The sequence below is a fragment of the Capricornis sumatraensis genome, chromosome 3 (assembly GCF_032405125.1).
Source record: "Capricornis sumatraensis isolate serow.1 chromosome 3, serow.2, whole genome shotgun sequence".
In the NCBI taxonomy this organism is placed as follows: domain Eukaryota; kingdom Metazoa; phylum Chordata; class Mammalia; order Artiodactyla; family Bovidae; genus Capricornis; species Capricornis sumatraensis.
The window spans coordinates 44328820-44343784 of record NC_091071.1 but is presented as its reverse complement, the minus strand read 5'-3'; the positions used below and the strand labels follow the sequence as shown (position 1 = coordinate 44343784).

The following is a 14965-nucleotide window of genomic DNA, read 5'->3' as shown; positions in this document are numbered from 1 at the left end:
TCATGTCAATGTATGGCAAAACCAATACAGTACTGTAAAGTAAAAAATAATAAAAAAGAATACATTTGAATCCGTTCTAATGAGGTGGACGAAACTGGAGCTGATTATACAGAGTGAAGTAAGCCAGAAAGAAAAACACCAATACAGTATACTAACACACATATATGGAATTTAGAAAGATGGTAACTATAACCCTGTATGCAAGACAGCAAAAGAGACACAGATGTATAGAACAGACTTTGGATTCTGTGGGAGAGGGAGTGAGTGGGAAGATTTGGGAGAATGGCATTGAAACATGTATACTATCTTGTAAGAAACGAATTGCCAGTGTAGGTTCGATACAGGATACAGAATCCTTGGGGCTGGTCCACTGGGATGACCCAGAAAGATGATATGGGGAGGGTGGTGGGAGGGGGGTTCAGGGCTGGGAACTCATGTACACCCGTGGCAGATTCATATCAATGTATGGCAAAACCAATACAGTATTGTAAAGTAATAATAATAATAATAATAAAAGAAAAGAGAAAAATAAATAAAAAGCCTTACAGAATAATGTCTTTTTAAACATGATTTCAGTGTCAGCTAGACATTCCTCAAAGAACACTGTATGTTTTGATTCAGGATATCATCAAAAAAATAAATTCTCAATCTCTGTGAAAAAAAATTAATTTTCTAATTACATTTGGTGTTTATTTCCTACTGTTATTATCTAAACTCCAGAAAAGTCTTTATAAATATTATAGTCTTATCCTCAAGGAAGATTCCACATTAAGAAGATATCGTTGTCAATCTTGCATAAACTTTGCCTCTCTGTAAAATAAGAAGAGGATGTTTTATAACTTATTGTATGATGACAGTATCACCAGATAAGAAATGTACAGAATAATATATCATAAATAAACATGGGCAACCAGTTCAAATAGCAAATTAGTTCATTGATATATAAAATAAGACAATATATCATATCGAAGAGGGATTTAACACACAAAAATTTTGTGGATTTGGTATGCTGTTGTTGTTCAGTCGCTAAGTCCTGTCCAACTCTTTGCTACCCCATGGAATATAGCACACCGGGCTTCACTGTCCTCCACTATCTTCCAGAGTTTGCTCAAATTCATGTCCATTGAGTTGGTTTTCAAGATTTGATAGTAAATATAAATGCCTAAGAACACTGTATTTACATTTGAAAAGCCAATGAAAGTTGTTATCTCTTGATAAAATAAAGTATAAATATAATATGAAATTTACAATATAAACAGTGTAATGTACAAAATAAATGATATGGCTTACTGTTTAGGCAACTCTATTTTTAAAAGCATAAGAAAACATGAAGTGTATACTGTCATAAGAAAATAGAAAAATAAATTAAACAAGGTTTAATCAAAGCTATTTCTACAATACTGTCAAATAGATTACTTTTCTCTTGAATATTTTTATATTTTGCACCCTTATAAAATCAAGAAACAGATACGATTTTGTTTATGTTTTAAGATTAAACAAGCCAATAATTCAAATGCCCTAAGGCTTTAGGGAAATAATATACAATCAAGATACCACATGAGACAGTGTTAACATCTAATTACTTGAGTCATTAAGGCAACAGTTCAGTTATATTCTCTGTCTCCACATCCCTAAGGCCTTGATGGCATATATTTGTGATGCAGTTTGATGTCAGGATTTATTTTGATCTTACCTTTGGTATCTGGGAGTTTTATCAATAGTAATATATGTAAAATAGTAGTGATATATGTAATATATATATATGAAAATAGTAATATATGAAATAGCTAATAAATATACTGGTGGGTTGCACTACCCTTTTCAGATCTATTTCTATTAAATACTAAGCAGCAGCATTCCAGGTGTTTACTTCTTAGCAAGGAGTTCTTCAGTAAATGATTCATTCAAGGGCTTCTGTATTTAGGGGAGTTGATTCATACTCTAGTTTTATTTTAAAAAGAAAATACAGAGTTACAACAATCTTTGCAGGAGACACATATATGTTTAGAACAAAGTACCCACAAATCCATTTAGTTTGATTTAAAGTGTTTGTGGTAGTGTATTCTGAATCTTTCTTTCTTCAAATAATATTCATCCTGGTTTTCTCATTGGGTTTCCAATATATAGTCAGAAATAAAATAAACATTTTGGCAAATGAAGAATAATAAAAAAAAAGTGGGCACTTTTTTCACTTTTTCCTGTAATCGTCAAGAAATAAAGTGACAGTAACAATCATATTTATAAATCAAATAATAGAGCATATCATACTTATGAGTTATAAACATGGATGTTTGTATGTATACAGAGGGGACAAAACAAGGAGCACTGTCTATAATAGTAGGTGGTAAAATGAAACACTAGAAGTGAGAGAATAAAGTAGGGAGATAAAGTATTAATATAAGGAAATGGCATGTGCTATGTAACAGTTTGATAGACTGTTAACTTTCACTAAGCAAGAATGCATTAAGTGATATAATCATCTTTACAGATCCAAGCAGTTTTGAAAAAAATCAAACTGAATAATAGAAATGTCATGCATTCACTAATATGATTTGTTTGGAATCTTAAAGTCACTGAATGCCAGGTTAAAGTAATCATGGAAAATTATTCTCATGATCTTGCACAGAATATATTAAGCGAAGGAGTACAGAGACCTTACACTATTGTTACAGAGGATCTAGTATGGGAATGGTGTTTGGAAGATATCTTTCCCACAGGGTCAGAATGTGGGGACCAGAGAAAGCTGTAACATGGTAAGAAAACCTATAGGACATAAGAAATATAATTATGCATTGTAGACTAAGTGTTTAAATGAAATTCTGTAGTGTTTCTATTATGTGGGCTCTAGAGGAAAGGATGTCTACACTGTCTTCCCAAATGTGTGCACCAATTGACAGCTGTCCCTGTTTGTGCCTGATTTTCACAACATATAAGTTTTTTGAAATCATAGCTGTTACTCATAATTCAAATAAATAAGAAAGCTAAATATCTACTATGCATCACACCTTGTCTTATAATCTTTGGATTCATTATTGAAATATCTAGTTCCATTCTGGTGATTCAAAGTTTATACTAATATTCTCATCTTATTATTGAGGATATGTCTTGTGACAGTAATAATCAAGAAATGTTCTGATGTTCCATTTGAAATAGCTTTTTCCAGACAATTTTCTTTGAAAAAGCTAAAAACTTAAAATGCAATAATACATGTTTTATTGCATCTTGAAATTTATATACTTTGTCCAGTAGCTTCATAGTTCTTATTTTTGTCAACCAAATTCCACAATGTGCTCTGCTGGAAAAAGAAAAGCTTTTTGTCCAAGATAGTTTCAGCTATTATCATAGCAGGTATAGCACTTATTTTGTTGCTGAAAGAAGAGAGTGAAAAGGTTGGCTTAAAGCTCAACATTCAGAAAACAAAGATCATGGCATCTCTTCCCGTCACTTCATGGGAAATAGATGGGGAAATAGTGGAAACAGTGTCAGACTTTATTTTGGGGGGCTCCCAAATCACTGCAGATGGTGATTGCAGCCATGAAATTAAAAGATGCTTACTCCTTGGAAGGAAAGTCATGACCAACCTAGATAGTATATTCAAAAGCAGGGACTTTACTTTGCCAACAAGTTGGTCCGTCTAGTCAAGGCTATGGTTTTTTCAGTAGTCATGTATGGATGTGAGAGTTGGACTGTGAAGAAAGCTGAGCGCCAAAGAATTGATGCTTTTGAGCTGTGGTGTTGGAGCAGACTCTTGATAGTCCCTTGGACTGCAAGGAGATCCAACCAGTCCATCCTAAAGGAGACCCGTCCTGGGTGTTCATTGGAAGGACTGATGCTAAAACTGAAACTCCAATACTTTGGACACCTCATACAAAGAGTTGACTCATTGGAAAAGACTCTGATGCTGGGAGGGATTGGAGGCAGGAGGAGAAGGGGACGACAGAGGATGAGATGGTGGGATGGCATCACTGACTCAATGCACATGAGTTTGGGTAGACTCTGGGAGTTGGTGATGGACAGGAGGGCCTGAAGTGCTGTGATTCATGGGGTCACAAAGAGTCACACACGACTGAGTGACTGAACTGACTGAACCTCCTGGTGAATAATAAAATAGGCTATGAATAATAGGATTTAAACATTTTCAAAATTAATTCAACGTAAGTGAAAAAGTTTGCTTTCACACCACAATTCCCGAAAGGGTTGAAGATTTTAGGTTACTAGAAGTACAAAGTCAGAATACCAAAGAAAACTTTAACTATTTTTCAGGGATGCTATCATTTAAAAATTTAACAGTTTTAAGTAATTTGTCTCAGAGCTAAAGAAGTGAGTCAGGAAAGAAATTGTAGAATCTCATGTTTTTCCTCCAATTGAACTGTTTTCATTAAGCTCAAATTCATGCAAAGAGAGTGTTCCAGAATTCAATTGATAATACTGGATTTTATTATTTGATGGACTTCTCTAATGGTCCAGTGATTGGGAGGCTGCCTACCAGTAAGGGACACCCACGGGTTCAGTCCCTGGTACAGGAAGAGTCCATGCAATAGGGCAGCGGGGCCTGTCTCCACAACTACTGCACCTGCTCTTGAGAGGCAGCAAGCCGCCCTTACTGAATTCTGCTTGCTTTAGAGCCAGTGCTCTGCAGCAAGGGGTAGGGGTCGTCATCTCAATGAGAGACCCAGAACCACAGCTAGCAGTGGGGGGACCCCGTGTGCAGCAGCCAGGACCCAGCACAGTCAAAACTAAATAAATAAATACTGGATTTTATTATTTGAAATAGAGCAAGCAGGGTTTAGTCTGTTTTAGTTCTTTGTTTTCGATAATTATGTCAACACAAAATTATCATTCACGGTGGAATTACTACTTAAGTGACACTAGCTATTGAAATAAAGTGGGAGTCTGGCATTTTCAGCAACACTCTTAACGGAGACCCACTGAGCTTCTCAACACATTTTCTGATCTCTTACTATTTCAAGTTTTGGTTCTTACCCCTGTAGATCAACATTCGTATTTTGTCCACAGGAACCAAGCAAACCAGAGTGCTGAGGTCACTTTCATTGTCTCAGGCTTCTCAGACTCTCCTCAGCTCCATCTGCTCCTGTTCCTAGTCTTCCTGACCATCTACATAGTCACTGTGCTGGGGAACCTGGGCATGATCCTGATCATCAAGTCCAGTTCCAGGCTCCACACGCCCATGTACTTCTTTCTCAGCCACTTATCTTTTTTTGATTTCTGTTAGTCGGCAGTAGTTACACCCAAGCTACTAGAAACCTTGATTTTAGAAGACAGAATAATCTCCTTCATAGGATGCCTCATGCAGTTCTCCTTTGTCTGCATATTTGTGGTGACAGAGACATTCCTCTTGGCAGTAATGGCATATGACTGATTTGTAGCCATTTGAAACCCTCTTCTCTATGCAATTGTCATGTCCCAGAAGCTTTGTTCCTTGTTGGTGTCTGCATCATACTCTTGGAGTATAGCCTGTTCCTTAATATACACATACTTTTTGTCAACGTTATCCTTTTGTGGGACTAAGTTCATAAATAACTTTGTCTGTGAGCATGCTGCCATAGTGGCTGTTTCCTGCTCTGACCTCTACATCAGCCGATCACTTTAGTCTCTGCCACGTTCAATGAAATAAGCAGCCTGATGATTATTCCCACCTCCTATGTTTGCATTTTTATCACTGTCTTAAGGATGCCTTCAACTGGGGGGTGCGACAAAGTCTTATCCACCTGTGCCTCTCACCTGACCGCCATTACCGTCTTTGATGGGATCACCCTTTTCCTCTACTGTGTTCCTAACTCCAGAAGTTCATGGCTCATGGTCAAGGTGGCCTCTGTCTTTTACAGAGTGATCATCCCCATGCTGAACCCACTGATCTACAGCCTCAGGAATAAAGATGTGAAAGAGTCAGTGAAGAAAGTAATGAATATTAAATTGTTCTATGATAAAATGTAAAGCTAGAAAGATTTTTTGAGAGTAAGAGTATCTCAATAGCAGATTGAACCGTGAACCTAGTTTAACCTTGCAACTGATAGGCCAATTTCTGTTCACTCTTTTATTTTATTAAAGTAACTTTAAAATTAGAAATTAAAACAGAAATAAAAGATTACTTAAACTAAATTTTTGATACAGAATTGTAATTTTCTTCTGTGTATAATATCTGACCTTGTAATTGTCCTGGTTAAACTTCAGTTTGATCTAAATCATGTGAACTTTAGGACTTTTGAAATGATCTAAAGAGTTATAGCCTACAATAAGGAAGTTTACTTTTTAATATAAAAGTAGTAAGTTAAGAGCTGCTCAGCATAAAACTGTAAGTATCTTAAGAAAGACTTTATTAATTCCATAAAAAAACCACTTTGGCTTTGGGAGATTCCTAGGCAAATAAAGACAAATAAGAAATATGTCTACCTTAAATAGTTCAGAATATGGCATAAACTATAATTGACAATATAAACAGATGTAAAATATTTTCTATGTGCTAGTACAAGAAAATGATACAAACGTTGGAGATATATATATCTATCACTTAAGTTTTTCCACTTACATCATTGTGGTTGTACATTTTAAAATTTATTTATCTATTTATTTTACTGGAAATTTTACTGAGGTAATTTTTGATTCATTGTAAGTTATGGCATCTTTAAATCATTTCTCCCATGGTTTAAAGTTTAAATAACAGCAGAGAAATTGATTATGATGTAATATACAGATTTCAGTAAAGCATTAGGTATTCACTGATGAAAAAGAAACATTTATTGTCACGGTCCTTTAATGGACCGGAACCTGATGGTCTGGAGTCGACGATAAGAAAATGAAAGAGAGAAAGAAGCTAATATTCCCTGGTTTATACAGAGAACCAATAAAACCCCTAGAACAGGGCTTGCACTGCTCACAAAGGCACAGGGCGCCCTCGAGAGGAGGTCTTTAAAGCCCAAGAAGCAGAGTGAGCTCGGCGGGTTTCCACTCTCCAGAGAATTAGCTGGAGGGAGGGAGAGAGAGAGAGGGAGGGGAGGGGAGAGAGAGAGAGAAAGAAAGAAAGACACGGGGACCCAAGCCTCTGGTGGAGCAAGGGTGCTTTAATGATTTTTCTGTGAGTATATATAGGCTGTTGTACAAGGAATTTCTTTCAACAATGATAAAGATCAGAAAACCAAACAACCATACAGCAACCGTTGTCAAGGGAACAAGGGATTAACAATGATCATAAGGTCAGGAAACAATCCATATCTTAAGAAAGAGGATCGAGACTAAGCAGTTTTGTCGTAAGGACAATGTTTACTGAAGGAGATTCATGCATGTGTCTCATCCTATGACCTCAGTCCTGGGAGTCACATGCCATTCCACTCGTTCCTGTTGCCAGGAACTGATAAGGAATGGAGGATTTATGAGAGACAGCATGTAGGAACGTTTAACAAAACGTTCCATAACAATTTATGAACTCCAGTAGGTTGCAACAGCAGCTTTCTTTGAAATAGTAAATTTATTGGGGTAGCTCTGCTGATATGAGGCAGGTCACTCGAGCTTCAAGGCTGAGCTATTCAGACCAACTAATCTTCAGTTTACAGACTTGTCTGAAAATCATCCTCCTTGGACCATTCTCATGTTTAAATCAAGTCCCTGTTTGGGTCTCATCTATTAACTTTTTACAGATCAAAGGAAAAAAAATAGTGTCTAAACTCAAAAGCAAGGTTTGAAAACTTTTGCTTCTTATAGAGGCTGACAATGCCTGAGTTAAATCTTGGAGGACAGTTTGCAAATGAGCTCTATCCGGATGAGCTATTAAAATATCATCTATGTAATGGATCATATATACTTGTTTATATCTAGCCCTAATATCTTCTAGAGTGGCATTAACAAATTTTTGATATAAGGTAGGGCTATTTTTCATTCCCTGAGGTAACACTTTCCATTGAAACCTCAAATAAAGCTGTTTAAGATTTTTTGATGGAAGACTAAAGGGAAATCCCTTTTTATCCTCAGCACTTAAGGGAATGGTGAAAAAAAAAAAGGTCTTATAAATCAATTACACTTATATTACATCCCTCTGGAATGGCTACTGGGGAAGGGAGCCCAGGCTGTAAGGCCCCCATGTCTTCCATGGTGGCATTAATTGCTCTCAAATCTTGTAAAAGTCGCCACTTGCCAGATTGTTTTCTTAATGACAAAAATAGGAGTGTTCCAGGGACTATTGGAGGGCTCAATATGTCCCAATTGTAGTTGTTCAAAGATTAACGTTTTAGTTGCCAGTAAGTTTTCTTTAGGCAGAGGCCATTGTTCTACCCACACTGGATATTGAGATTTCCATGTAATGGGGTCGGCAGCGAAAACAATGGCCTCCATTATAAATTTGGATGCCTCAGTCCAGTACATAGCTGTCAGGAGTTGGACAGATTGGCTCAGTTATTCCTGTCTGTTGTTTACCTAATCCTTTTAATGGGTCATAGCCCATATGAAGCATTTGGGAGGTCACTTTGTCATCAGGGCTAAAAAGTAGCACTCCCATTTGAGACAGCACGGCCCTCCCTCATAAGCTAAAGGGGAGCAAAGGAACTACATAGGGTTGGGAAGTTCCACAGGTATCCTCAAAATGCACTCTTAACTACTGTGGGGGCTAAAGGACTAGAAGCTGTAATTTCCTGCACCCCAAAAGCTAGATCACTAGATCCAAATCTTCTGGGGCCCCTAGCTTGAGAAGTCAAGGTTTTTCTTATCTGATAATAAGGCAAAAGCAAGAGCTGTGCTATTCTTTGACCTTTATTAATTTGCACAGTTTTAGCAGGTGGCGAGATAAAAACTTTAATTTCCCCAGTATAATCAGAATCTACTACACCAGGCACCACCGAAATTCCTTGAAAAGAAAGCAAGCTACGCCCTAGCACAAGTCAAGAATGTCCTAATGCAGGGGGCCAGCCGCTCCCTTTGGAATCGGAGTAACTGGCACATCAGGGGTTAATATTGTTGTGGTGATGGAACTGAGGTCTAGTCCTGAGCTACCTGGGGTTGATTGGCACAGCTTGTTGTCTCTGTTTAGCAGGACATTGCCGGCAAAAATGCCCCATTTGGCCATAAGATAAACATTTTTTTTATTTGTAGAATCCTTTTTGTTATGATTTTTTTCTCTTTTTCTCTTATTTTTTTTCCCCAAGGAGTGTATGCATCTGTTTTAAAAACCCCTTTGTTAAAAAAAAAATCTCTTTATCTTTTTTAGCATTAGGCAGTGTTCTGGGAGGCTTTGGAGGCAAAGTGGGGAATTCCTGGGCTCTGGAAGGCGCAAGCATAGGTGGCGGTGGTCGCCTTAAATCAGAAAGTGGTGGATAAATTTTTAAAGGTTTGTGTAGAGGGGGAGGGGGATCACCAGGGCCCCCGGCCACAACTTCCTGTAAGCCCTCTCCTTCCTCAGGAGGTAGAGCACAGTCTTCCTCCTTTTCTTCATCAATGACAGAAAATATCTGCGTAGAAAGTGGAGACCCACCACCATCCACCGCTATAGCCTCTCCCATAGGCTATCTAAAAGCCTCATGATGGGGGTCCAGAACACTTCTAATCATATTCCACAGAGCAAAAGCATCTACAGGCCCATGCAAAGTATAATAAGTTTTTAGCTGTTTTCCTAGCTTCACCCAAGTATCTAAATTAACAGTGCCCTCTTCTGAAAACCAAGGACATTGTTCTTATACAAATGTAAAAAGGGATTGAATATTGGTTTTCTTAACTTTAATTACTCTTTTGTTTAACAACCACAAGATTACTCCTATAAAAAGCTGTCATTCTTCAGATTTACTGTTACCCATGTCAGAAATTTTATAGAGAAAGATTTAAGATTTCAGTACAGATTTCTTGTCTTGTATTGCAAGAATCAACACTTCAGGTTTCCTTCAACCTATCAACCGGGTTTCTTTTCAACCCAAAGCTTTCCACCCTTCTTTCCCTACCTACCTTATGCAGGGGGGTCCGCGGCACCCTGAGTGGGGGCCTAGCTGTCCAAAAACTGCACACTGGGGGAGACCTACCTTCGGATAGCCTGTTCCAGGCACCACTTACCGGCGTCCAGCCCTGGTTGGATCCAGGGTATCCTCAAGGGGACGGTGTTGGTGACCTATATGAATGATTTATTTATAGATATTGAAAGAGATAAAGAAGGAATATAGCAGTTAGGAAAATATAGGAGAGAAAGAGGCTGATATTCCTTGGTTTACGCAGAAAGCCAATAAAGTTCCAGACAAGGAACTTGTACCATTCACATAGGCTGCAGGCACCCTCCCAGTTTCCTGATGGACTGAAGATGCAGAGCGCCTTCCCATTCAGGTCTTGGAAGCCCAGGCAAGAAACTGAACACTGCGAGCCCCTGCACTCCAAGAAATCAGCCTGAAAAGGAGAGAAAGCAAGAACGACACAGGGGAAACCAGTCTTTCAAGGAACTGGTCGGACTCTTTATTTTTCAGGGAAGCTTTTATACTTTAAGTTGCACATAGAGATAAATGTAAGAAGCAGAGTCACGCAGGGTCAGTTGCTCTGACCCATATCTAAAGACAGAGTGTTCTTTGCATATCTTCGTTCTTACAAGGGTCTTAAGTTTGTTTACAATATCTTCTGGTCTGGAGACCAATTAACATTTTATGGCCCATCTTTCTTTCTATTGATAAAGGTTAGTCAATCAGAAAACTTGTTTTCCCTTAAGATGTTTTTTTTTTTCTGAAATCTGCTCAGTCTTAAGAAAGTGATAAAGTTACATTCTTACATAGCAAGGATAAAATGATTTATACAAAGAAAGAGGAGTACAGTAATTTATAACAAAGAGAAATTTCATTAACTCAAAAGCCTAGTATTGCTTACATCAAAACTACTATATTTCTTTTTCTACATTCCAATTACATTGATTAACATACTCCCGGGTGCCTAAGGGTATGGAGGGCAGGCAGCAATCATTAACTCAGCAATGAAACCCTTCACCAACATGATTTTTATCTCTAGAAAAACCCTATGCTAACTAAGACTTTAAAAATACTCCAAACTCTCTGTGCTGTTTATGGTTGAGAAGTCATAAACAATCATGTCTGTAGTAGCAAGAATGTGGATAAACTTGTCACACAAGCTAGACAGCCAGCAGAGAGGTCTGAGATGAAACACTCCTTTTGTATGTAGGAGACTATTAACTGGAGGCTCTAAGTTAATTTTCCAGAGAACGGTGGTCAGGGATAGACTCTGTTAATGTAAGAAGAGTGTAGTATAGCAGACGGTAAACAGACAGATTTTGGTTGTGAGGTAGATGCTCAGGCAGAGGACCACTTGAGACCTGAACCACTTTGCCCTGTCAGGCTTTTCCACATGACCTTGTCATGGGGGGAGGGGTCAGGGAGTCCCTCGAGTCATGATCCTGCTGTGCCTGCCAGGCTCTTCCACATGACCTTGTAATGGGTGGGATCTCCTGTGTTGGCTCTGGGCACCCGACATACCCATCTGCACTCAAGAGGAACACCGAGAGTCCCACCACAACTCAAGAAGAGCCCCGTTTTCACCTCCTCATCTCGAGATGAGGGTCCCTTTCCCTGCTTCGTTGGGAAAGGAATCCCAGCATTCCCGTCGCACCTCAAAAGAAGGTGGTCTCAACTTGAAACTCGAGAGGAACTCCAGGGGTCGTGCCACAATTCCAAAAGACAGGATGTCCCAATCCACTCCAGATAAACCTGATTCCCCTGCACTGACTTGACAGTCACAGCAAGTATCGACTCAGAACAGGATGGGAGGTGTAACAGCCCTGTGGCACCTCGAGAGAAAGCCACAGATCCCTATGTCAACTCGACAGGAACCTTGAAACTACTTTTATAGCTCAAGAGGAAAGTGGACTTCCATGTCACCACAAGTGATGAGGCCTGACTCCCCTGTTGAAACTCCAGAGGAACCCCGAGATTCATGTAAGCACTAGAGAGGAAACCTGATGTTCCAGCCTCAACTCCAGATGAGGACCTAGGACCCTGCACTGAATGATGACGAATCCCGAGAGGCCCCTTGCAACTTGCATGGAGACTTGACTTTCCTGAGGGAACACGAGAGGGTCACTGAGGTCCCCATAGTAATTCGAGAGGAACACCAAGCTTCCTGCCGCAACTTGAGAAAAACCAGGAGATTCTCCCCTCAACGTGAGATGAGGCCCTTTCCAACAGCAGCATCTCGAGAGAAATTCCACATTCCTTCTTGAGCATTGAAAGGGTCCTTGACACCCTTGATACAACTCAAGAAGTTCCCCGACATACCCGTGTCTACTCGAGAGGAACACCGAGGGTCCTGCAACAACTCAAGAAGAGCTCCATTTTCCCCTCTTCATCTTGAGATGAGGGTCCATTTCCCTGCTTCATTGGGAAAGGAATCCCGGCTTTCCCGTCACACCTCAAGTGGAGGTGGTCTCAACTTGAATCTCGAAAGGAACTCCAGGGGTCGTGCCACAATTCAAAAAGACCCTGAAGTCCCAATCCACTCCAGATAGACCTGATTCCCCTGCACTGACTTGACTGTCACCCCGAGTATCGACTCAAAACACGATGGGAGGTGTGACAGCCCTGTAAGGGGAGGTGTGACAGCACCTTGGGATAAAGTCACAGTTCCCTATGTCAACATGACAGAAAGCCTGACATTACTTTTACAGCTCAAGAGGAAAGCAGACTTCCATGTCTCCACATGAGAAGAGGCCTGAATCCCCTGTTGAAACTCCATAGCGCCAGGAGTCAGCAAGGGAGATCCCACCCATGACAAAGTCATTTGAAGAGACTTGGCGAGCACGGTGGATCAGGACTCAAGGGATCCCTGGACCTGCTTGAGCATCTACCACAAAATCAGAATCTGTCTGTCTTACTATTTTGTGCCCTTCACCAACTCTTCTGACATTAACAGGGGGCTATCCCCGACCACTTTTCTCTGGAAAAAATCAACTTAGGGCTCTAGCTAATAAGTCTGCTGGACATGAAAGGAATATTTCAATTCAAATTCCCTCTGTAGGCATTCTAGCTCACCTGACAGGTTTATCCAGACTTTGCAACTACGTATGTGATTATTCACTACCTCCCAACTGTGAGAGGCACTGGAAGCCTAAAACATTCTAAAAATATAGAGACTTTTGAAGAGTTAAAAACTATTAGTGTAGTGCTGGTGTAGGATTTCATTGTTGAGCCAGTGCTTGCTGCTAAGTTCTATATCTCTTAGTCACTGCACACCTGGGAGTGCAATAGTTAATGTAGTTGGAATTTAAGAAAAACAAGCAATAGCCTTGGAATTAACCATATCAGACCTTTGAGCTAATTGTTTCTTTTTTGTTATAACTCACTGCACCTTTGCTCTGTGAGAAATGTAACTCTGTTTAATACTTTCTGAGGCTGACATAGATAAAAAATATAAGGAAAAAACATTTCAAGGGAAAATAAGTTTTCTGGTTGAGCAGCCTTTATCAAAAGAGGGTCATAAAAAGTTCACAGGCCTCCGAGGCCAGAAGATAATATACATACATTGTTTATGGGAAAGGTATGCAGAAAAAAATCTTGGTTTTGATAAAGACAAAACAGATGTAATGTTTGGGCTGACTCTGTATGACTTTGCATCTTTCATTTCCCTCTATATACAAGTCAAGGTATGAATGTTCCCTTTGAAAATAAAGTTATGGCCCTCACTCACTGAAGCTTCATCACCCCGTGTCTGTCTGTCTGCCTGTCTGTCTGTCTTTCTTTCTTTCTCTCTCTTACTCTCTTTTTCAGGTTGATCCCTTGGAGCACAGAAGCTCTCTGCATTCACTTTCCTGCCTGGGCTTCTAAGACCTGAATGGGAAGGCGCTCTGCATCTTCACTCCCTTGGGAGACAGGGAGGGTGCATGCGGCCTACATGAACAGACAAGTCCCTTGTCTTGGGGCTTTATTGACTTTTGGTCAAAACCAAGGAAAATCAGCCTCTTTATATCCTCTATTTTTTAATCTGCAATATTCTTTCTTTATTTCTCTAAATCTCTTCACCAATGCCATCTCTCCAGAGGGTACACTTGGATCCTGCGGGGGCTGGACTCTGGCACATAGGAACTCGAAGATCCATATCAGCACTGGAGAGGAAACCTGAGGTTCCAGCCTCAACTCCAGATGAGGACTGCTACCTGGCACCAACTGAACAGTAATTCCGAGAAGCCCTTTGAAACTCACATGGAGATGTGACTTTCCTGAGGCAACACGAGTGGGTCCCTGAGGTCCCCATCATAACTTGAGAGGAACACCAAGTTTCCTGCCGCAACTCGAGAAAAACCATGAGATTCTCACCTCAATGCGAGATGAGACCCTTTTCTGCTGTAGCGTCTCGAGGGAAATCCCAACTTCTCTCTTGAGCCTCAAAAGGGTCCTTGAGAACCTTGATACAACTCAAGAAGTTCCCCGACATACCCGTCTCCATTCGAGAGAAACACCGAGTGTCCAACCACAACTCATGAAAGCCCCATTTTTACCTCCCCATCTTGAGATAAGGTGCATATCCCTGCTTTGTTGGGAAAGGAATCCCAGCGTTCCCGTTGCACCTCATGAGGAGGCGGTTTCAACTTGAAACTCCTGAGAAACTCCAGGGGTTTTGACACAATTCAAAGACACCGATGTCCCAGTCCACTCCAGGTACACCTAATTCCCCTGAACTGACTCGACTGTCACTCCAAATATTGACTCCAAACACGATGGCTGGTGTGACAGCCCTGTGGCACCTCGAGAGAAAGTCACAGTTCCCAATGTGAACTTGACAGGAAGCCTGACCCTATTTTTACAGCTTGAGAGGAAAGCTGACTTGTATGTCTCCACACGAGATGAGGCCTGACTCCCCTATTGAAACTTCATAGTGTCAGGAGCCAGCAAGGGAGATCCCACCCATGACAAGGTCATTTGAAGAGACTTGGTGAGCAAGGTGGATCAGGACTCGAGGGATGCCCTGGACCTGCTCAAGCATCTACCACAAA

General features: G+C 40.2%; 1 pseudogene; it reads left to right on the top strand.

The window, feature by feature from the left end:
- Positions 1-2724: 2724 nt before the first annotated feature.
- On the top strand, positions 2725-5955 carry LOC138076243 (olfactory receptor 5D13-like; annotated as a pseudogene).
- Positions 5956-14965: the final 9010 nt, after the last annotated feature.